Raw genomic sequence first — 25,562 nt, 5'->3', positions numbered from 1 at the left:
CCGTGCCAGACATACCCAGCCAGAGCCTCAAGACCCCCACGGCTCCAGCCGGCTCCCTGCTTCCTGCAAGAGCCGGCATTGCTATTGCAAACAGGGAGCTGCTGGAAATGCAGGTCCTTGTGTGCAAGCGCAATAGTTTCATCTCGGTCCTTGCCCGCATGTCTGCAAGCAGGGAAAGAGATGAAACCTCCGCTTCCAGCAGGTGGGAACACTTTGACAGCTCCCGCCCACTAGAACCGATGTGTTGGCTCCCAGTCACCCCTCCCACTTTAAAATTTTATTTTGGCTCCGGGAGGTGGTAGTCCCAGGGCCCCAAGGTGTCTATAAGGCCACCCTGCACTATTCTCAATTTTGCCCCTTGGAGGTGGTGGTCACTGGGGCTTCGAACAGCCCAGGGCGGGAGTCCATGCAGCTCCCTCCTTTAATTAAATAAAGCCCCGGGGAGGTGGTGGACCCCAGGGCTCAGAGAGCATCAGGAGGGACACCCTGTGTGCCCCCCTCATTAAAAAAAAAATGCCCCTGGACCTGGCCCACTGGGGGCCTTTTCCTACACAAGCGTGGAAACCCCTGCTTGTTTTTTAAATTTTTTGATTTTTGCCTGTTATTTCATGGCAATTTTTTTTTTAAACAATGCTTTTTTCCCTGCTGGTGCCCCTTTGGGACCCCAAGCCCAAGGCTTGGGGTCAGGGTGTTCTTACCCTGACCCCTTTTCTTTTTTTCACATTTTTCTTTTTTAGAATTGGCTGAATCCGCATTCCAAGATGGCTGTCATCACTTCCTGGCTGAAGTGTTGGCAGTCAATCAGAGCTCTGCAGAACTCTACACAAGCTCCTCATTATTCAGGAAGATTTCACAATCTTAGATATACAAATTGGATTTCCTTTAATGTCTCGCAAACTACTGAATGAATTTACACCAAATACTAAAAAGCACAATCTGTGGACCATAGCTATTTTTCTGCCAAATTTGGTGTGATTCTGTTCAGCATGTCTTGCTGCAGGCGTGTCTAATGAGTATATGGAAATTAACATAGGAAACACACTTTTTTTGTCGTCCCCCCCCTTTATTCTCAGGCCCCGCTTAACGGATCGCCCCGAAACTTTTCATGCACATCAAGATTCACCAGGACACTTTTGTTTTAATATTTCGTAAAGATTCGTCCAACGGTGCCAAAGATATAGGCAAGTCAAAAAATACTTTTCCTGTGGAAATATGGTCCTAACAAGAGTATCTCGAGGTCAGATGGATTTCCCGTGCCCTCTGTATCTTCATCATTCCTACATCGTCGAATGTCAATCCTCAATTATTAGATGAGTGATCAGATATTATGAACACGTTCTCACAAGGGATACTGAAGATTCTCATAAAACGTGCATGAGAAGAACAAAGAATTAACAGAGCAGAATACAAAATTGATTGGCAAAATTAAAGCAAAACCGGATCAGGAATGGGTAAAAAGCATAATGAAGTTGGTAGATGAGAAGAGTCAAATTTATGAAAAAGACATTATACAAAGAAAGCAGTGCAAATTCCAACGGGATGAAGCTAATTATGCAACTGGAAGAATTCTGACATGTGCACTGAAGTTTGAGAAAGCGAAAACTCAGCTCACAAAGGACAACACACTGCAGTTAATGGATAAAAAAGGGGAATCTACTTCTGATTTGAGCTCCGAAGTCGACTCAACTGGCAAATACATCCACAACAAATCAGGGCAAGGTGTCTTTTTCCGAGGAGTATCGACTCCTCAACCTAAACAACTAGTAGTCCAATCAAAGTGGGCAAAGAGGCAAAGGAAGAACAAATAGAATCGTAAACGACGAGCACGGAGTAGGAGACACCTGGAACGTCATGAGAAAGAGAGGACGTGGAAGGAAGAGACAATGATGGGATTAAATGCACCAGGGCAACAGTTTACGATAATGAACCTCTCTACTCGTAAATTGACTGAGATTGCAGAGGATGTGTTAAAACTGGGCCTCTCCTTTTGCCCTGACATTTCTAAAAAAAAAAAACTATGCTCAATTGAGGGTAGACCTGTTCAAGTTCATACTTAAATTGAAATTATGTAAACTACCTATAACAAATTGATACCTACCGCTAGCTAACCTTCAGGGCCCTGTTGCAAATGACTGACTGGTGATGGTAGCAGGGATAACACAGGCTAAGAAGTCGCCACTTAAAGCCCTTATCGAGCCAACTGTAGCTGCTCCCATACGCCAACTCCCGCTGGCTAATCTTCCAAATTCCATCCCTACACCAATCATCCTTGACGATGTTTCAACGAAGGTATTGATTTTGGAAAAGGGGGGTGGTGATGGACAGAGTTTCTGAATGATGCAGAATACTCTTACCAAGTCAATAGATCATGGTTTTAATCCATCACCGTTTTTTAGCTCACTGCACCATCCCAGCTCAGAACCTGGCTATATGCAAATTAGTCTGTTCCTGTCCCAGTGCATGATGGGAACAGGGCAAACCAAACTACCAAGCCAATTCTTATACTGGGAAGGAAACAAGCTTCCGGGGACCGGTTTCTGGCATCACAGCCATCTTCGACCCGGCTTGCTTGAATCCTGATGGTGCAATGAGCAAGGGACTCACGTCTGAGTATACCCTCCCACACATAGTGTGGATAAAACCGATTTTGGAAAAGGGGGGTGGTGATGGACAGAGTTTCTGAATGATGCAGAATACTCTTACCAAGTCAATAGATCATGGTTTTAATCCATCACCGTTTTTTAGCTCACTGCACCATCCCAGCTCAGAACCTGGCTATATGCAAATTAGTCTGTTCCTGTCCCAGTGCATGATGGGAACAGGGCAAACCAAACTACCAAGCCAATTCTTATACTGGGAAGGAAACAAGCTTCCGGGGCCCGGTTTCTGGCATCACAGCCATCTTCGACCCGGCTTGCTTGAATCCTGATGGTGCAATGAGCAAGGGACTCACGTCTGAGTATACCCTCCCACACATAGTGTGGATAAAACCGATTTTGGAAAAGGGGGGTGGTGATGGACAGAGTTTCTGAATGATGCAGAATACTCTTACCAAGTCAATAGATCATGGTTTTAATCCATCACCGTTTTTTAGCTCACTGCACCATCCCAGCTCAGAACCTGGCTATATGCAAATTAGTCTGTTCCTGTCCCAGTGCATGATGGGAACAGGGCAAACCAAACTACCAAGCCAATTCTTATACTGGGAAGGAAACAAGCTTCCGGGGAGAGCGTTGAGGAAATTTTTTGGCAGCCCCCACTCGGTAAGTTTTGCCCAAAGTCTCCCCCTGCTGAGTCGGTCAAAAGCCGCTCTAATATCAATGAAGCAGCCATATAGCCGATTGTTGTTGGTTTTGGCTCTTTCCATCAGGAGTGCTAGAGCTGTGAGATTTGTAGTCCCTGTCCCTTTTGTGAAGCCCGTCTGATAATTTGGGATTAGGTTGTTGGTGTCGGCCCAATCCTGGATCTCCTCCAATATACAAGAAGCGTATAGTTTGGCTTCCACGTCGATTAGAGATATGAGCCGATAGTTCTGCGGTGATCTCCTGTCTCCCTTCTTGAAAATTGGGTGGATGATGTTGCCTGTCCACGAAGGGGGCTGCTGATTGCTAGCAAAAACTTGATTAAACAGGGCTGAAAGATGAATAGCCCAAATGTCAGCGTTGTGTTTGAATACTGCGCTGGGGATACCATTGGGCCCTGGTGCGCTTTCGGTTTTAAGATGGTTAATGAACCTTTTGACTCTGTTACAGGAGAATAGGTCTGGCTGAATCGCCAGGTTATTGGACCTTCCTATGTCAGGGTAACTTGATGACTTATCTGACAGTTCTTTCGAGAAACTTAGTGTCAGTGTGGTGTTGTTGGGAAGATGGTGGTTTACAGGGACACAGGATTCCCTTTTTAAGTAGAGGTTTTTTACGTGGGCTTCCCAGCTTTGTTTGCTAATGCCGGGATCCTGAGATATTGCGTCAGCATGGTTTAATTTGTTGATGATGCCCAAAAGTCCCTCGTGTTTCGCTTTTTACTAGCTACTAGCAGTGTAGCCCACATCTCTTCCTTGTGGTTTGACTTGGCTTTCCACACCATTTTGCGATAGTTATTTCTCATTCTCCTAACAAGAAGGTGATTTGACGTGGGGCCCTGGGTAATGTTCCTTGATGCCTTCCGTTGCACCCTGGCGATTTTTCTCTTTTCCTCCCTTAGATTGTTGGTAAACCAGGATTCCCGTGGGACTAACGGGGCATGGTGCGGTGCAGGGTGAACCGAGTGTTTAAGAGACAAATTTTCTAACAGATTTGTCCAAGATAAAACCAGATCTTCGTTTTGGTCGTTTTTGTGTCGAGAAAAGAAGCTACTTGCGGATTCGAAGATGGCTTTCATACCACTGCCCCCTCCATCGCAGTTTACGTAAATTGAACTTCTCTGCCTGGTGAGAGAGAACAGTTAACTGGACTGACTCCGGCACCCCTAAGTTGATCCAGAAAATTTGTGGAAAGTGATCACTTTCTGTTCGAGTTATGATTTCATAGCCCGTTACAGAGTCAAACAGGATGTTACTGACAAATGTAAAGTCAATAGTTGACGATAACTTGCCACTCATGTACGTCGGTGGTGCTGAGGCTGTACCTATTGATACGGGATTTAGAATTGTTAGTCCCTGCAGTGACAGTTGCTTAAGAGTTGTTGCAGTTGAGGTTCTACCCGGGTGTTTGTCATTGAGGTCTGTTTGTTTTGATCTTCTTGAATTAGGTTAAGGTTAAAGTCGCCTGACAGGAACACCAAACTTTGAAGGTTTGTTTTCTGGAGTGTTTTTATAAGTTTAATAAGGACGGCCAATTTCTCATTTTTTTTTTGATTGCTCAGGGTGAATGTAGATATTTATTAATAGCAGTTGCAGTCCCGATTTTGTCGAGATCTTGGTTACCTGAACCCAGCGAAGTCCCACGTCCAGTGGTTCCGGCTCCCATTTTAGTCTCTGCAAGATGTATGTGGATAACCCTCCACTTGGGTGTTCGAACTTGGACGTTCTCTCGGCTAAGATATGGTATTCGGTGAAGCCGGGGATGGCGGGGGGTGCCAGGTTCCACGTCTTTTGTAGTAAAAGAATGTCATGTTTATGAAAGAACTGTTGTGTGTCGCTGTCTTGATCCATACCACTGAACCCATGAATGTTCCAACTGCAGATGCCTATTTTAGACGTTTTAACCGTCTTCTTAAGCGCAGAGTTGGGCCGTATACGTTGGGGTAGCTGTTCGTGATTATTAGGAATACTTTTGGTTAAGGATTGACGGAATCCATGACCAATCCTGTGTAGGGGACCCACCAATACGAGATTGCGTTAGACATTCGGGTTCACGGCCTCTTGGGTCATAGTAGCCGAACGGGTGCCCTGGAGACATGAAATTTGCTTACGGATGGAAGTATCCTCACACACCATATCATTGCTTTACAAGAAACGTGGGACCCCAATGATTGTTTCTAGCTGGATGGCTTTACCTCGTTCTGCAAACACCCAATCCCATGGAACATGGGCAGAGCTGGGGGAGGGAGGGGGGTCGTCTTTTAATGTTTAGCCTTACATTTTCCTACCGAGCCAAACTGATTAACTCTCGTTCACCCAACATGTTAGCAGTGGAACTGTCAGGTAAGAATCCTCACCACTTTGCTAGTAGTACATTTTTACAATTCCTTCTCCAGAACTCATGAGACCGAACATCTCTTGGCCCTGGAGGATTTATTGGAAAGGTATGGGGAGAGAAGACAAGCCCATTATGATATGCTAATCTTAGGGGATTTATACACCCGCAAATGCTGCCTTAATTGCTTCACAATGCTGGAGGAGGGAAATGGCTTGCAGGTGTCAAACCACTTTGAACACACACCTTCAGGCATCCTATTAGAAGGCTTCCTCAGCCTATAATATGTACTGCTTACAGCAATCAGATATGTCTGCCCTGGTTCCTACCTATGCAGGTAATGGTAGCTCAAGCACAAATGACAACATTTTGCTACCTGCTCTATTAATACCGGCTGTAAAAAACGTAAGCATTACTTGGAACTACCTTAGTGACCTCAATCCAATAATATTGATTCTCCTCCTCACGGCTGCCCTTAAAGGGGGGGCTACAAGTCAAATATCTAATATAAACATCAGCACTAAAGACCAAGCACGAAGATTGAAGTGGGAAAGGATTACCCCAGAGAGTATTTTAGAGAACTTGTATTCCGCCTGTGCTTCAGAGTTCCAAGTATGTATGGACCCGACACCACATGATAGAGCTATTTTAGAGGCCTTTGACTCAATCACTAAGCAGATTGCCTCTAACTTATCCATTAAAACTAGAGCGAGATGCCCAAACGTTTGACAACACTTGTTCGGCTGCCAACATGGATCTAATGCAGACCCTTAAGCAAAAACAGAGGGACTCAACACTAACTAGGAGCTGTAGGAAGGTGTATAAATCTATACTTCAGGAGGGAAAAAAACATATAAGGAAGCAGGCCTGGGAGGAGCTCAGTCAAGTCAGTGTCTTGGATGATAACTCTAGATTTTGGTCTGTGGTCAACAGTCCTCTCTTCTCTGACACAACAAATTCTGGCAGGGATTGTATAATACCTGCTGAGAAATGGGTCCAGCACTTTGGCTATATCTATCGTTATACCAATTTAGCAGAAGGCGTGGGACAGACAGTTCCTGGACTAGCAAGTTCCGCCCTCCATTTTACAACAGATGAGGTTTATAAAGCTATCACTTCAACATCAGCTGGAAAGGCCCTGGCCCTGATGGGGTACCAGTGGACCATTAGAATGCCAACCCCAAAGTCTGGACCAAGATTTTAACACACGTTTTTAAGGCTGCATGCTTCTGTGGTTTCCCCTCGTCGTGGGCGAAGACGGTCATTATCCCCATTTCTTTGGGGGGGAATTCTTTTTATTAAACATATACAAATTATAAAACACTTACAATAAATACACTGGGATGCATCTCACCATTATCCCCATTTTTTAAAAAGGGCGCCCGGGATGACCCGGCATGCTATAGACCGATTTTGCTCCTAGCTTCCCGCCGCAAAAATCATGGGGAAAGTAGTACTGGATAGCCTAACAGTCTGGCTTGATCATGCTAACTTCATTTTCGATCTCCAATATGGATTCAGGCAGGGGAAAGGGACACTAGACCAATACCTGAATCTTCACTTGGTGATCGGGAAGTACACTGTTGCCAAGAGGGTGGGGGGGGTTACACTTGGCCTTCATGGATCTATCCTCAGCTTTTGACCTTGTCAATGGGTCTAAGCTGGGACTGATCCTGCGTGACATGGGGCTAGATGATGAACTGATCTCTTTCCTGCTCACTGCTCATGTAATCACCACAGCTGTGGTACGGTTTAACTAAGACGGTAGCCTGACAGATTCCTGGGAAATAGAAAGGGGGGTCGGCAAGGGTGCATTTTGGCCCCCCTGCTGTTTACGCTCTACATTAATAAATTGGGCGACTCTTTAATATCCTGTTGCAAAGATATACCCAGGGTCGGCCCCAAAAGGATCCCCGCACTCCTGTAGGCTGACTGCAGTTTTATTGTCTAGAACCGCAAGTGTATGCAACAACTTTTAAATTGTTTTTATATATTTTATAGATCCATTAGACTTCATTACAAATCCTAAGAAGTCACATGCTATGACCATAGGTTCCAGAAAGGCGTCCAAGGCCAAATTTTATTGTAATGGGGCTGAGCTAACCAAAGTATTCAAGTTCCTATACCTAGGGGTACTTTTTGAAAACCAAGACGCTTGGTGCGCGCAACGAACACTCAAAAAGAACGTTTTAGCCAGAGCTGCATGGGCTACCCTGGACTTTGCAAAGAGACTAGGGTCGAAACCCCTTCCCACGCTATTGAAGGTTTATAATGCAAAATGTATCCCTGTGGCCACGTATGGATGAGAAATCGTAGGCTACAAGGACACGAAAGGAATCCAAGGGTCCAAGAAATATTTTATGCGTAAACTCCTGGCGGGCCCTGTTGCTACCCCCGTTTTTAATTTACATGAAGAATTGGGGGTGGGTTACATCTTGAATCAGAATGCGGTCACCCCATTGTTACGTTGGTTAAGAATCTGGGCTCAATCGACCCCAAATTTAAACCAACTCATGATCTCGGATTGCATTGCACTGGCGGGGGCCTTACGTATTCCCTGACTGAAATACATAAAGGAACAGACAGGATGTCTTGGTTGTCCTGAGTTGTTCCTGACCCCTTGGCAAGACTGCCATTAGAGATTTTTAACAGTAGTTCATTGAGAGGCGGCAATGCCTTAGGGAGGAGATTGAACTAGTCAAACCTTCAGTGAGAAGGTTTGCTACACTGAGCCTAATGCAACCATATTTATCCTATGTCAACAAACCAGAATTGCCAAAACCCTGCCCCTGCGCCTGTGACAATTTCTCTGAACAGGATACCCTCCATGTAATGTTCTTCTATGCCTATTACGTCCCTTGTGCAGGAGGCACATTCTCCTCCTACTCAGAGATTGTCAATTTGTCCAAATGAGGCCAGCATTCTTTTATCTACAAATGCTAGCCTCACCCATGGTTTGTTTTGGGGTGGCACGTTTTTTAATTGGGGCCATCAGACACAGGACTAAGCTGCCACTGCAGTAGCTATCCAGTGTTATCACTTAGTGTAAATATGTTCTCCTAAACTATGCAATGTACTGTAAATGAGATAATAGTTATGGTCTTGGCTCACCGTTTTAGCACTGCTGCACTTCACATGATATATTCTTTGTAGGGTTTCAACGTGACCACTGTAACAGCAACGCTGGATACTTTTTATCATATAATGTATTTTGATGAAATGTGTATTTTTATCAAATTGTTTGCTTTTATGGCTCTTGGCTGCCGAATAAAGTACTTTTGACTTGACTTGACCTGCCGGTCTTTGTCAAAGTCACCAATACAAAAAGAAAAGTCTCCAAGCACACAGAAAGTTGAGGTCGTGGTTTCAACTGTTCTTATATTTCATTCGTATTAGATACGCCCCTTACAGTTGAAAGTGCCCTATTTCCTTATAGAAGAAATTTACAAACATGTGTAAACATAGTGAAAAGACTCGAGGAACCTTGCAACTTGTCTTCTCAATACTGATAATAAATACCGCATTGCAGTTGCCAAGAAATGCATTAATAAATTGGGATGAAAAAGAAGCGTAATCCTCAAAGCATGGCAGATAAAATGAAAATAGATCTAAAATAATCCTAGTAAATTAATTAACATTTAAAGTACAAGGTTGCCCAAGGTCCATACACATTTAAACAGCAAAGCGTATCCCGTGGTAGCTCATATGTAAGAATGCCTTGTATGAATAACGTTGTCCAGCTCAGTGGCTAAAGAGAACCATGTCACATGTCATGACAAACCTACAGTCGACAGTAGCAAATAAACAATTGTGGCATTCATTGTATTTCAAAATTGCAATGAACAGCATCATCCCGCCCAGTGGCACAAAAGGCACATACCACTGTAGAACCACGGGTAACCAATGCACAAAACAATAGATCATTTGCATCCGTTAATCTAGGCACGCATGTTAATTCAAAGTTGCAATGACAGCAGTACTATTTCCGCCAAGTGACTTGTTACACCACAAGTTGTAGTTTGACGAAAGAAGGCGTTCATGTAAATGGAAGAACATTCTTGTCATACTTTTATCAAACACAAATGTGTATCCACCAGAGACATCTCAAATAGAGGGAGGATTACCTGCCCAATATATTCAAAGAAAAGGGCTTCAAAAAAAGTCCACATATATTATTGCTAACCTTGAACCACATCATTGATTCCTGAACACATATCTGAAACAATTTTTATTTTATTTTATAAAGCATTATTCTTCATTGCATAAATATAATCCAAAAAATTCATTACATATAGTTCATGACTGTTAAATATAAAGAATGACAGAATACAATTGCATTCTATACCAAGACCCACACATCATACAAAACTCTCATACCGACATGCATACAACTCACATCAACCAGATCCCATAAATTCATATATCACTCCACAAAGATGTTATGTTCAGCGGTCAGTCGGGAACAGTTGGAATAATTTCCCGAATCATTCAGGTGGTTTTCAGATGGTGAGCAACGCCAATGCGCGTATCGGTGTGTGGCCCCCGCCGGGGCTACACCTTCATCAGGGCGAAAATGTGGAGAGAGGGGGGCCTCGGAGGAGAGAACATCTGACGGACCAGTGCTCCACAGAAAGTGGAGAGGAAACATGTGCGCAGCGCCACCCGAACCGCACCCCCTCCCATAAGAACTGTCCCAAGTGAGAATTGAGCTGACGAAACCAGCTCTGAGGAATCGGATTGGGGTGGTTCTGGAGTTGATAAAGCAGGCGCGGGAGCGCCACCATGTTAAAGATGGCTGATCTGCCATAAATGGTAAGTGGCATACGCGCCCAGGTCTTAATGTCTGCTCGTACCCGATCCCATACTGGCACCAAGTTCCGTTCCCAAGGCACAGCCGGGGCATCTGACTGGAAGACCCCCCAAGTATTGGAGCCCTCCAACTGCTACCTGAAGAGGAAGAGGCCCAACTACCGACCACCGACGTCTGCTCGCCCACGACCCACAGGGTAGATTTGCGGGGATTCATATATAAGCCCGAGTTCTCACCAAAGATCTGTAGAATTTCTAGAAGGCGCGGCCCTGATCTATGGAGTTCTGTAAGGATGAAGAGAATGTCATCCGTGTAGAGCACTATTCTGTCGGACGGGCCCCCCACCCAATCAAATCCACTCAGCTGAGCGTCTATCCGCACCCATGCAGCGAGGGGCTCCATGGCCAGGGCAAACAGGTAGGGCGACAGCGGACACCCCTGTTGGGCGCTGCGCCGAATGTGGAATGTGGAGGACACCGCCCCCGCCACCCGAACTGAAGCTGTCAGGTCGGTATACAAGAGACGTACATAAGAGAGGAAGCGAGGGCCCAAGTTAAGCCGCAGGAGCAATGAAAACAGGTATATCCAACTAAGGGAATCAAACGCTCTGTCAATATCGGCCAGGAGAAGCCCCGCCTGCTGCCCCGTGACCCTAATCGCCTCCATCGCCACGTGGGCCCGTCTAATGTTGTGTCTGGTCGCCCTTTGCGGCATAAAGCCAGCCTGATCGGAATACACCAGGTCCAATATATATGGAAGGAGCCTATTGGCCAGAGCCTTGGCCAGCACTTTGGCCTCCACATTGAGAAGAGAGATGGGGCGATAGGAGGAGTGCTGCTCTGGGGGCTGTCCCGGCTTATGGAATACCACCACCTCCGCGTGCCTCCAGTCTGGGGGAAGCCTACCCAGATCCCTAGCCTCCTCCAAGGCCGCCCGATAGAGAGGAGCCACTTGGGTATTATATTTGTTTAAAAATTCACTGGGGAAACCACTTGGGCCAGGGGCCTTCCCCGAGTTCAGCTCTCCCAGTGCAGTGCCCAGTTCCTCAGCTGACAGGGAAAGATCTAACTTGTCGCGCACGTCATCCGTCACCGCATTGGGAGGCAGATCTGCCAGGAACTTATCAATCTGAGCAGGCAGGCGACACTCCCGCGGGGCATAGAGCTCCGCATAATACCGCGCGAAGCTGTCGGCCAGTCTACCGGGGTCCGTCAATGGTTCCCTTGCATCATCCAGTAGCCCTGGTAACTGCTGCGCATGAAAGACCCCTTGACAGAGCCTATGCAACATTTTGCTGGACTTATCTCCCCACTGGCAGATTCTTTTATGTGTGGCAAGCCACATCCGACGAGCCTCGTCCATAAGTAACGCAGCATAAGACTGTTGCGCCAGCAGGAGTTGACTCACATCACAAGCCTCACCTGTCTGTCTACTACTGCACTCCAAGGCCCCCACCTCAGCCTCCGCATGCACCAATGCCTCTCGTTTGCGCTTCCGCGCCTCCACGCACCAGGCGATATCCACTCCCCTCAGTGTAGGTTTCAGGGCTTCTCATAGCGTAGTGACCCCCTCAACAGAGCCCACGTTAGATGTAAGGTAGGCGGACAGCGCCTCCCGCACATGTCGCCTATAGTCCTCCTGCTGAAGATGCCACACCGACATGTGCCACCGAAACGGCTGTCTCCTCCAACCTAGCTGCAGCTCCACTGACACCAGGGAATGATCCGAGAGACCCCGGGGATGGATCGTCGCCGACTCCAGGCAGCCTACCCTCGCCCTGGGAATAAAAATGTAGTCAAGTCTCGAGAAGGACCCATGCACCGCCGAAACGTATGTATATTCGCGCGCCGTGAGTATGCCTCCATGAATCAATCCAGTCCATACCAGCCGTCAAACTCTGCAGCTTTGTGGGGCGGCCCACCGGCATCTCGCCCTTGCTCCCCCCCCCCCCCCGCGCCGGAACCTGTCCCTAGCAGCATCCATAACATCATTCCAGTCACCACCAATCGCCAACAGCACATCCGGGATATCAGCCCAAACAGCGTATAGCTTCTCTATGAGGGACCATTGCAAAGGCGGCGGGGCATATACACAACCCAAGACTATGGAAGTCCCTCCCACCACCCCCTGTACCACTACATATCTCCCCTGCGTGTCCTGCCAGAATTTCGTGTGGGTGTAAGGGACCCTACGATGAACCAGGATAGTAACGCCCCTGGACCCCCGTGCAAATCCAGCATGGTAAACCTGTTGGTAGCCAAATCTCTGCTGGCACAGTACCTTAGTGCCCAACAGGTGTGTTTCCTGTAGCAGAAGTATGTCAGCCCCTAGATGCTTCGCCTGCCGCAACACAGCCCCACGCTTGATTTTATCCAAAACACCCCGTTCGTTCCAGCTAAGGACACGCAGGGTGCCCGGGCCCCCTGGGGCGTATCAACGCAAGGCATCATCTGAGAGTCGCTTCAAGGAATACATAGACATGCGGACAAAAGGAAGGAAAAAAAATTGAAATTCCGGGCCCCCCAAGCTGTGCAACCCCCCCCATCCCCAACCAGACACACCCCAACCAGAAACTAACACCCCCCACCCCTCACCCCCATACCTCAAAACTGTTGAAGTATCTGTCGTGGCTAGGTGGGTACCCCAGCCCCAACGCGGGTCCTCAGGTCCCCCACGCCAATGGATCCCCTCCCAACAAACCATACGTCCTAGACCTACCCCCTCCCACCACCAAACCCTAAGAAAGGGGGGGGAAGAGAGCGGCCCACATCAGAAACCTTTCCCCGCAGCCAACAACTCAAAATCTGAGCCAAACCATGTCAGCAAAAGGGGCCTAAGCAGAGTAGCACGGAGCATATATAGCAAGCCAAGCCCAATGTCACTGCTCAATGTTCGGATGCTGGGGGTCTCGAATCCACTGCTCTACCAGGGACGGAGCGCTGCCGCGATCTGGACCGCCAGTTCACTTCTCGTGGGAGTCTCGAGCGTTCCCAGATGGAGCTCCCCTAGCTGAGGAGTCAGCATGCAGTCCAGGCGGTGTATGTGGCCGCACCCGCACGGTTTTGTCAGTCCACTGAAAAACCTCCTCTGGTTTATCAAAGAAATGTGTGCGTGATTGGAACACCACTCTCAGTCGGGCCGGGAAGAGGAGAGCATAGGGGAGCTTAAGTTCATGAAGACGGGCCTTAGCTGCCTGGAAGGACTGGTGCTGCTGCTGAACTAGACGTGTGTAGTCCGGGAAATCCATAATACGAGTGTTCTCAACTAAGATCGGTTCCCGAAGCCTAGCCTGCTTCAAGATGACATCGCGGTCATGGTAGTTCAGCAGCTTCGCAATGACCGGTCGCGGGCGGGACCCCTCCGGTGGTTTCTAGATGAGAGCCCGGTGAGCCCGCTCCACTACAAAGCAACGAGACAGAGCATCAGGGGGAAGCCAGCTCTCCAACCAGTGGGTCAAGAAGGCTTCCATGTCACCCTTCTTGCAGCCCTCCGGAAAGCCAACAAAGCGAAGATTATTGCGCCGCACACGCCCTTCTGCATCCTCGACCCGCAAGGCCAGCCCCTTCAGGACCCCCTCCATCTTGGCCACCTGCCGTTTTAGGGCAGCGACGTCGTCCTCAACTCCTGAGATTCTCCCCTCCGCCTCCGTGATGCGGGAAACCGCATTATGCAAGATTTGTCGCAGGAGCGACACATCAGCCCCACTGCTCCGATCTCCGCCTGAAGCGTGTCCCGGGACTGCGTGATCGCCGCCATTAGGGCCGCATTGTCCGGCCCGAGTTCCTGCCATCCCCCAGGTACCCCAGCACCCCCACCAGGCTCAGTGTATTTGTCAATGGGCCCATGGAGCGCCGCGCCGCCCTTCCCTGTCGTCATGGCCGCCGGTCTCAGGTCGGTCACTCCACTAGGCACTGTCCCAACCGACACTCACGTGGAGAGGGGGCACCCACTCGACCGCCAGCACCACCACCAGTGTCCACGCAGCAGGTGCAACTGAAAGTCTAGCCGAGCCGGGGAGGGGCCCACCACAGCCAGGCACCAACCCACCTCCCGCCAGGGAATGGAAGGCCTCCCAGGGACGGCCCCAGGTATCTTCAGGAGAGTCAACGGGCCCCAGCCGGCTCTCCCACGCCGATCTTGGCTCCGCCGCTAATCCACCAAAAGGCCCCCGGGGATCCGCCACATACCGTGTCCGTGGTCTCCTCAAGGCGGCGGCGCTCCCAGCGCGACCTCGGCAGGGGCCGAAGATCAGGGCAGGCCGCTCCGCCACACCGCTTCACCCGGCACACCGGTGCCACAATCCACCAAATGGCCCCAGGGACTCGTCGCGCCCCGTGTCCGTGGTCTCCGCAAGGCGGCAGTGCTCCCAGCGCGACCGCCGCAGGGGCCGATGATCAGAGCAGGCCGCTCCGCAACACCGCCTCACTAGGCGCACAGGTGCCGCAGCTCTCGGCTCCCGGGCCTCCGCAGGCCCTGTCCCCCACGCTGCCCACTCCCGACAGGAGCAAGTAAGCCGAGGGGTCCCAACACGCACTGCAAGCGAAGCGGGGGCCTCCGCCCACTGGGCCCGCCGCGCCTCGGCCGCCAGCCACACCTCTCCAGGCCCAGTCGCCACCGCCGTCAGTGGGGCCTCCAAACTCCACAGGCTGCCCACTCCTCGACGAGGCAACCGCTCCACTCACCGTCACCGCCAGTCAGCAGCGGCAGAGTCGAGGCTTCCCCTCTCCGCTCGCAGCCAAGATAGTCTGGGCCCCGGAAGGCGCCCCGAGGCCAGGTCCGCCCTCTCACCAGGCCGGGCAGCCGCAATACTCCAGGCCCCGGCGTCACCAGCCGCGGCCAGGCCCCTCGGCACCCGGGTCACCAGGATCCAGGAAACAAATACGGGGCACCGAAAAACTCCACCGGGCCCCGGGCCGGAAAACAGCAAGGGTCAGGCAACACTTCGAGCCCCAAATGGCTGTGGGGACCAGGATAATCAGCGGATAATCGGCGGGCCGGACGGACCACGTCTAGAGCACGTCCGCCATGCTGGCTCTCCAAGCCACGCCACGTCATTCTTTATATTTAACAGTCATGAACTATATGTAATGAATTTTTCGGATTATATTTATGCAATGAAGAATAATACTTTATAAAATAAAAACATTTTTTTTTCAGATATGTGTTCAGGAATCAATGATGTGGTTCAAGGTTAGCAATAATATATGTGGACTTCTTTGAAGCCCCTTTTCTTTGAATATATTGGACAGGTAATCCTCCCTCTATGTGATATGTCATTTTCCCCGTCTACCTGCCTATAACTGATGTGGCGCCCCACTTCTTTGTGGTCCACCAGAGACATCCCCTCTAAAATTCAGGATGTTTAGCTTTCGCATTTTCCCTTTCTCCAGTGGCAAAGACAATCGGATACCCGATGATTTTCTTCCCATTTCGGATCTCCTTGCCTATATGTACTGAAATTATTTGCATTCACATTGGGCATTTTTCTATAAGTCCACTTAACTATGTTCCCAAGCGCCCACATGTACTTCAGGATGGAAAATTAGAATAGGAAGGTCAATTGTGATAGCGACTGAAACTCTTATGTATGTTGCAGCTGTATCCCTTGAGAATTGTTTTGCAACCCGTCAAAGTTAACCGATTTCTTAACTTAGTTTTTAGAAGTATGGATACCTCTAGATTTTTCCCCAGTTCTAGTTTATTTCTTCCTTTTATCATTGATCTGACCATGCTGCAGCTTCCAATAAAAACTGTTTAAAAAGCAGTCACTGCGAAAACATTAACTCAAAGGAAATGCGATGCGTCCTCAATGAAATGATAGAACCTACCCTTAGCATTCTGTTGATTTTTTTTTTAAAGAGCATATTAAGACTGCCTTCTCATAAAATTAGCCCTACAAAAATTAGACTTTCTCACCGAAAATAACGCACGTCTGAGATAAACAGTATATTTGTCGAACACAGACGTCTTATTCAGCCGTGCAACAAATGCTTTAAAACGATACAGCCATTTTTCTTCATAGTTTAGCGTCAACACTTGCTGCCTGTGACAATTCAACAGAAAAAGCACAGGGGGTGGTATACCTGTCAGTTCGCCGACGATGGTAACGCAACCCTCAGCTGTGATACACCAAAGCTAGATTTCGAATCTCGTGACAGGGCTTTGAATACAAAAATGGAGGAGCAATGTTCCAATTAAAAAGATTTCTCGACGACTAAACCATCATCTCTTAGCTGACACTGCCTTTCAATACCCATGACAAACATCAAATTAGCATTCTGTATTAACCAACTAAATAACAGGCTTCCACAATAAAAGTCTAAATTACTAGGTGTGTTTAACGTTTACGTGTTTACGTTATTTCAAGTCAATAGAAAAAGGTGTATAAAATTCTCCAAATATATTATGCATTCGGAAAGCAAAATCAAACTTTGATAAAGACGTCTTCTACTAGAGAGTGACTTCAAGACGTATTTATAAATAAGGTATTAATTTCTCCTTCAAAAGTATTAATTTGCCATTACAGACAGACTGCTCTAATGCCATTACATTCTGGTAAGATTTTGAAAGCAAGATTCTGAGAGCATAAATGGACATGCAGGAAAATGACCATTCCTCAAGTGGCAATGTGTTATTTCTGCAATTTTTTTTAACCTATTTAGTACTTATATATGGAAGATGGCCCCCGGGAAGATTATTGTTCACTTTATTTATTTTTCTTGGTCAGTACTACAGAAGATTCTCACCAAAGTACCATAATAAAAATAGGCATTAGCAAAGCCAATAGGTCTCGCCTTGGCTTTGCCTAAACTTTTGTTTTTGGCAGTGCTTTTGGCAGATGATGTTGTGCATCAGCAAGAAGTAAAAAAAAATCCTTGTTTGCCAATGTGAAATAGCATCAGGAAAAAGAAAACGAAAAGTTCCACTGAGTAATGACAAACTTGTGCGTATGTTAACATGCATGCACGCCTACATTTGCCTCATGATGAGGTGGCCATCTTTTTTTACATTTGACTTATTGTTCCAAAATAACAGATGCCAATTTTGGTGAATAAATTTAAAAAAATGCATGAAAGCACATAATAAAATAAGGAGTAGATCAATAGTAATTTGCAGCTGTCAGCACCCTCTAAAATGCTAAATAATTCTGTTAAAAAACTCAAAGAACCCGACCACAAGGTGTGGTGGAGCAACAGAAAAGCAAGTGTGAGAAGGAAGGCAATGCCTCTGAGAGGCCGGAGCAGCAGTAAGTAGGGCAGTGGAACTTGCGCAGGGGGGCAAAGATGGAGAGGAAGGGGAGCAACAGAGGAACTGGAAAGGGAGAGCAAGACAGTGCAAGGGGAAGAGATTTGAAAGGGGAAGCAGCACAGGAGGTAGAGAGCAAGAAAACACGGCAGTACACAAAGTAGTTCCTTGAGTGTAAGCAGTGGAAGGATAAAATTCATCCAATCATTTGCTTTGACCCCCTGAGAACAGGGCCTTCTGATAGATACATCTGCCTTGTGGATTCCTCACCTTGTGAATATCCCCCTTGCGTCAGCAACGTTCGGAATTTTTTCTTTGTAGCACGCCGGCGTGGACGACGTCACAGGAACGCGGCATCGCGCGCGACTCCGTCTGACGTCACCGACCCCTTATTAGGCCTACGTCGGCGTGATGACATCAGTTCCCTTTTTTCCGCGTCGTCGATGCTAACGGTTTCGGGATCTTCTGTGGTTACAGATAGAGACTTTGTTGCTTTTTGTCTGTTACTGTTTCTGTTCTTCGTCGAGGAGGTCGTCGAAGAAGACTGGTTTCAAGCAGTGTGGCTCGTGTGCCCGGATGATTTCAATCACCGATCCACACGAAGATTGCTTATGGTGTTTAGGATCGGATCATGACGTCAAGGGCTGTCGATCCTGCTCAAAGATGAATCCGAAGGCTCTGCGAGAGCGGGAAGCCAAACTTTTATTAGCCAAGATAAAAGGTAAAGAAGCCGGTAGATCTTCGAGATCAAGATCGAGACACTCCAGATCGAGACCGGAGTCAAGATCGAAGTCACGATCGAGGTCGCGATCGAAGTCACAATCGAGGTCGAGAGTCAGATCGGCGTCGAAGTCAGCTTCTGGGCATGCTTCGAGTTCCTCGAAGAGAAAACATAAGAGGAAGAAGCATAGTTCTCACCATCATTCGGGGTCTTCGGACTCTAAGAAGAAATCTTCTCGGAAGCATCACAAGGACTTTGTATCTCCGTCTCCTGCTGGTGGTACCACTCCGATACGATCTCGAGAACATACGCCGGAACTGGATCCGAATCCGGTTTCGGGTCAGTCTTCGGAACATAATGAGGTCGCGGAAGTCCCTCAGTCTCCGACTCCGGAGGATGAACCGAAAAGTCATAAGGATCAGGAGGAACCGAATCCAATACAGCCTCCTACGAATCCACCAATGGGTTCTTACCCTTTTTTCCTGGTCCTGGTCAGGATCCATCGCATTTCCTAAATGCTATGTATGGAGTATATGCGAGGGCAATGTACCCCACTGGAGCACCTGCGGGTCCTATGGGTCCTTTGTCTTTTAACTTGGGTGTCCCCCAAGCTTATGCATCGGCGCCTTTTCTACCTTTCATGCCGACTCCATATCCTTCTTGGATCGGTTCAGCGCCGCCGAGGTCATCGACTCCGCGCACGGCTTCGCCGACTCCGGAGCGACCTCGAAATTTGGATCGAGGCTCGACGTCGGTTCCTGTTTCTCTACCTCCTGTTATTCCAGCTCCTCGGTCGACGCCGGCTCCGACTCCATCGGAGTCGTTACCGGATCCGTCGACTTCGATCCGTATGGAGTGGTCGAGACGTAGAGCCCAACGTCTATTGGAGGAGAAAGAGTATATGGAACCTGAAGTGGAGGAAGGCGAGATTCAAGAACATGATGATTATTTTGAAGATCTTCATTCTGCAAGCAGTCTTTAACTTTTGCCTGAATGGGGTTTACCTGTAGTTTCAGATGCACCCTCCAAGGATGTGGTACCATACCATATGGTAATTAGAAAAGCTGCTGATTTGCTAAACTTGATTTTACCAACTGTTGAGTTCAAATCTAATATCCTTACAGAAGTTTTACATTCACCTTCTTCTGTCATTGAGCCAACTTTGCCTTTCACTGAAGCTCTGACCGAGCCAATTCTGGAAGTTTGGAAAAAGCCTTTGTCTGCACCTGCAGTGTCTAGATCGGTGGCGAGACGTTATAGGGTGGCTCCTGGAGATTCTGAGTTCTTGTCATCTCACCCTTCACCGGAGAGTCTGGTGGTTCAGGCTGCTTGTGCGAATAGATCAGCAGGCTCTTTTCCCCAAGTTCCTGGAGATAAAGACTCCAGAAAATTGGATCAAGCCGCTAAGAAGGTCTTCTCCTCAGGTAGCATGGCCTTAAAATCAACGAATGCTACTTGTTTACTTGGTAGATATGTGCATGCCCTAATGGACTCAGTCAAACAATTGTCTGCTAAACTTCCAGAGGAGGACAGAAAAAACTTTAATGAAGTTGTTTTAGACACTCAGGCAGCAGCCCCGTTATTCAGAGTGGCATGGACACTGCAGATTCTGTGGCTAGAGTAATGGGTTCTACAGTGGCTACCAGAAGAGCTGCTTGGTTAAAGTCCTCAGAGTTTTCCGCTGATGTACAGGCTACTCTTTTGGATTTACCTTTTGACGGAGTTGGTCTCTTTGGAAAAAAAGCGGATACGGCTTTGGAAAGGTTCAAAGATAGCAGAGCGACGGCTAGATCTTTGGGCTTGCAGATGAAAGGTACAGCCACCAGGAAGTTCAGGGGTTTTGGCAGATCTTCTTTTCGTCCCTTCAGACAAGGCCAGCAACAGCAGCAACAACAGAACCCTCTGTACAAGTCTTATAGAGGTAGACAGAAGGGTCGTGGACGTGGACGTCAAGCCTCTTCCTCCTCTACTTCCTCCTCTAATACCCACCCCCCACCTACAACAGCAAAGCAGCCCTAGTTCTGAACGTTCGTGCAGACGTTATCAGTCGGCAGTTCTCGCGGTCAGTCGATTCAAGTCCTGACGGACAACACGACCGCGATGTGGTACATCAACAAACAGGGAGGAGTGGGGTCGCAGTGTCTCTGCAGACAGGCTCTGTGTCTCTGGTCCAGGGTTCAGGACCATCAGATTTGTCTGATGGCAAATCAATTGGCCGGAGTTCTGAACGTTCGTGCAGACGTTATCAGTCGGCAGTTCTCTGCCGACCACGAGTGGAGGCTTCATCCAGAGGATGTTCGTTACATCTTTCGGATGTGGGGAACTCCTCGGGTGGACCTGTTCGCCACTCGCAAGAATGCTCACTGCCTGTCATTCTGCAGTCTCCAGTATCCGATGCAAGGAGCTTTGGGGGACGCGTTTCAGTTGAGTTGGGGAAATCAACTCCTTTACGCGTTTCCTCCCATACCCTTGATTCCTCGGGTTCTGAGGAAGATTCGCCAGGACATATTGGTCGCCCCGGATTGGCCAAGAAGGGTGTGGTACACAGACCTTCTCCACCTCTCCTCTCACCCGCCGCTCCGTCTCCCTCTCAGGGCAGACCTCCTCTCTTAGATGGAGGGGCAGGTTCTACACCCCCACCTCCAGACATTACACCTTCATGCCTGGAGATTGAACGGGGCAACCTGAACTCTTTTTCTCTCCCTCACGATGTGGTGGATGTCATTCTTTCTGCCAGGCGTGACTCCACCTAGTCCATCTATTCGTATAGATGGTCTAAATTTGTTGTTTGGTGTAGGGAGAAGACTGTTGATCCTTTGAGGGCTCATTTATCTGATATTTTACAGTTTGCTCTTTCTTTGGCGCAGCAAGGATTTGCTGTTGCTACAATCAAAGGTTACCTTTCAGCGTTATCGGCATTTCTTTGCTTGCCGGATCAGCCGTCTCTTTTTAAATCTCCAGTGGTTTTGAGGTTTTTGAAGGGGCTTACTAATAAGTTCCCTCCTTCTCCATTTATCGTGCCTCAGTGGGATTTGAATCTTGTCTTGACTTTCTTGATGGGTTCTCCCTTTGAACCCTTACACAAGTGTCCCTTGAGGCTTTTGTCTTTCAAGACGGTCTTCTTAGTAGCAATCACCTCGGCAAAGAGGGTGAGTGAGCTTCAAGCTCTTAGTTCTAAGCCCCCGTTCCTGACCATTCATGCTGAACGAATGGTTCTTAGGACCAGGGCTGCTTTTCTGCCTAAGGTGGTAACTCCCTTCCATCTAGGGCAGTCCATTACCCTTCCTACCTTCTATCCTCCCCCTCACCCTTCTAAGGAGGAAGAGAGACTGCACCGTCTGGACCCTAAGAGGGCGGTGTCTTTTTATCTGGACAGAACTAAAGACTTCCAGATGGACGACCAGCTGTTTGTTGGTTTTGCTGGCTGTCGGAAGGGCAGAGCGGTGCACAAGCGCACACTTTCCAGGTGGATAATCCTGTGCATCAAGATTTGCTACTCCCTGGCGGCAAGGACCCTCCTGAGGGTATAATAGCTCATTCTACCAGGGCAAGGTCTGCTACTTCTGCATTGTCTAGAGGTGTACCTGTTGAGGATATTTGCAGAGTCGCGACTTGGGCCTCCCTCCACACTTTCGCGAAGCACTACTGCTTGGATACCGAGGTGAGGAGGGACGGCCACTTTGCGCGTTCTGTCCTCCAAGATTTTCTGGTGTAGCAGAGTGGACTCCCTCCTCCGGGAGTGGGGACTGCTGTGGGACTCTATTCACAAGGTGAGGAATCCACAAGGCAGATGTATCTATCAGAAGAACAAGTTACTTACCTTCGGTAACGCTTTTTCTGGTAGATACAGCATCTGCCTGTGGATTCCTCACTGACCCACCCGCCTCCCCGTCGTCCACTCTGCTATACCTGGTTTTATTTGTATGTCTATTTGTATATATTTTAGGTTTTGATACCTTTGCTATGCACTGTGTGCTATTTTGGTTTGTATGTACTGTGTACATTGTATATATGTATATTTCCTGTCATTGGTCCTTCCGTGTGCCTCGAAGGCACGGAAAAAAGGGCGGAACTTATGTCATCACGCCGACGTAGGCCTAATAAGGGGTCGGTGACGTCAGACGGAGTCGCGTGCGATGCCGCGTTCCTGTGACGTCGTCCACGCCGGCGTGCTACAAAGAAAAAATTCTGAACGTTGCTGACGCAAGGGGGATAATCACCAGGTGAGGAATCCACAGGCAGATACTGTATCTACCAGAAAAAGCGTTACCGAAGGTAAGTAACTTGTTCTTTGGGACAAAGGTCCATTTTATGCCCCTCCCCACGAATAATAAAAAATAAAGGATGGAACCTCAATTTCTTCCTCAATCCCTCCTGCCTTTCACCCACATCCCGGTGCCTGGATCCAGACCCTGATCCACCAAGTGTGATTTTTTTTTAAAAGTGCAGCAGGGCGGTATGTGCTCCGGTTTCCACCCAGTTGCCCTGGAAGACCAAACGTCTGGGGTTTTTTTCCCCAGCCACTTAAGACCAAACTTCATGGTGACAATGTTGTTTACTCCTGCTAGAAAGGATTCTTGAAACCTCCTCTCTTCTGAATTTCGTTTTCTTTGTGGAGCTTGATTGTCACTTGCTGGGTCTGTTCTCTGTCAAGGCTCTTGGCACCTGCCTTTATCCGGAGGCTTCTTTAGCTCCTCTGCAGCCCAACAGGAGAGTACCAACCCTGCCTCACTCCCCAGTCCCCATTGGTTTGGCTGTCTTGCAGGGCACCTGCTTGTAAGCAGCTGAGTCAGTGGCCCCTCCTGATTGAGGTATCCCATATGCAGGACAGGTCTGCAGATGTTCCAGGGGCAATTTCCAGGCCCACACCGAGCAGGTTCATTCCTCTACTGTTCCTCAGAGTGTGTGGAATTGGGCTAACATCACTGGCTCCGGAGAAACTCTCCTAGTCCGTAGCTGCCAGCTGGAGTCTAAAAGTCCTTAACGCCATCTTTTCAGTGGGGAGAGGTGGCTTCTCCTCGAGGTGATCATTCTTCCGGTGTCGTCGCTCCCAGGTCCAGAAAGTTCTCAACAGTTCTGACCTTCCTTGTTTTAGGGATTTTTAAGTAGTGGTTTAAAGTTCTAGAACCTAGGCACATCTGCCCAATCCTAGGATGATGCATAATCATTCGACCCCTACCTCAAACTTCCTGCACATCATTCTGGGGTATTTCAACATAGCCCCTCCCCCACTGTCACTGCTGATCCCTTCCCTCGAAAACTATAGGAGCGGAGATTAAAAGACCCATTCCTAAAGGCATCCGCATTTAAAAACAAAACAAACCTTTGTTGTTACCACAACAAAGGGTTCCCCCTTCCTTGACCAGTGTCTCGAAACAAGACGGCAAAAAAACGAAATTCATTGCACCAGGAACTGATACTGCAATTTAGGATCTGAACACTAGCATCTTTACGAGTATAGTGCAAATGAGTGACATGCTTTGTTCATAAGTGTGGGTGCAGCTAGGGACTATTGGGGAGGGGTGGATTCCGAAAAACACCAGTGTTGCCAGCTTGGTTGTACGAGCCCTGCACTTTAAAGCAATAATATTGTTGTGAGGATGTCTTGCCATCAACAAATGTGAAGTTAAGCTTTCCCCAACTGAGTCTTGTTCAGTTACTTTTGATTTAGGAGAAGGTATTTATTTAAACCAAGTTGACGAGTTAGCAGAGTTCCCTTGAACTCTACATCCAGTGTACACAATCACTCCCTGTGCCCACGTCCGATTTTGTTTTAGTTACTGGGCTCTTTGTTCAGGTAAAAAAAAAACAGAGAAACAGATGCGTGTAAAAGAGATTATGAATGTGATGTTCTTTTCTTGTAATTTCTCTCCGCTTCTTGGCAATTAAATTTATGTCAAATCATGATGTGCTTTATTTAAGCAAATTACAATGTTTAAAACAAACAGGTCTCCTCTTTGAAACTCTTCTGCCGCTCATTCTCTTGAAAGGGTTGTTCATTTAGTTAAATAAAAATTGCAATACTGATAAACCAATTTTTTATGTAGGTTACTCTTTATTCAGTTCCTTTGACCAAGACTACTTATGTACTTCTCTTATGCTCACCAACACTCAGGCTTTGGCTCTTTCTCCTTTAGGGCACGTGTGCTATTCATGCAAGATTTTAAGTAAAGCACAAAATAATTGCATGATTTAACAATGTAACCATAATGTATGAATTTTAGTTTAACCTTAAGGAGCATGTCTAATGGAAATGGAGCTTCTTTCGAATCAAATATTCTTTATTCGGCTACAAGTGAGCCATAAAGTACAGCAACACATAAAACATAAACATAGAGTTAGAAATGTGTGTTAAAAGTGATACACATTCATATTAAATATATAATATTCCATCATAAATAAATAGATACTAGAATATCATTTCCATAACCTTTTCTGATCTTCAAGGCTACCTGAACAAAATTAATTACAGCTAAACGTATACTGTGGGAGACTGGATTCTTGTTGCAATACACCCACACCCACTTTTGCCCGGTTTTTGATGTAACTTTGACTGTGGTGTACTGGGTCTCTGCTAACCAGCTTCCCAGTACTAGTGTTCTTTCCGTAAAACGGTACCACAATTTGCACAACTTCAGCAACTCATACGTCCTTAGTAGTACCGCTGGTACTTAAAGCATTGGGACTAAAGAATGTCCACTAGGGCTGCAGCACAAATTGTGTTACCCTAGGGACCCCTCACCAAGACCATGCAAACTTCCAATGCAGGCTGTGTGTCTTGGTGCAGAGAAACCAAAGAGTCGACATGGTACATAGCCCTGTGTGCCATGCTCCCATATACTACATGAGGTATAGGTAAGCCATCTTTACTGCAGGCCTTATAGCCCTAAGTCGGGGTTCACTATATCCCATGTGTGGACATAACTACATGAGCAGATATAACCCTGCAATAGCCAAGCCATTCTTGGATATTGTAAGTGCACAGGGAAGCTATAGAGAGTACATGGGCTGAATACTTGTCATCACGAGTTTCTTAGCTCCATGATGGCTTCACTGTACCCTAAGATGTTTGGTACCAAACATATTAATATATCCTCACTGATGCCAGTGTTGGATTTATTAATAAATGCACATAGGAGACACCTTAGAG

General features: G+C 47.6%; 1 protein-coding gene across 4 annotated transcripts in view; it reads left to right on the top strand.

Annotated features, from left to right (window-relative positions):
- The window catches only part of CNPY1 (canopy FGF signaling regulator 1), a 511,443-nt gene that overhangs the window by 309,744 nt on the left and 176,137 nt on the right, over positions 1–25,562 (top strand). The window lies entirely within an intron of this gene.

This window comes from Lissotriton helveticus, chromosome 10 (genome assembly GCF_964261635.1).
Source record: "Lissotriton helveticus chromosome 10, aLisHel1.1, whole genome shotgun sequence".
Lineage (NCBI taxonomy): Eukaryota > Metazoa > Chordata > Amphibia > Caudata > Salamandridae > Lissotriton > Lissotriton helveticus.
Note: the sequence above shows the minus strand (reverse complement) of the source record. Positions and strands in the feature narration are given on the sequence as shown.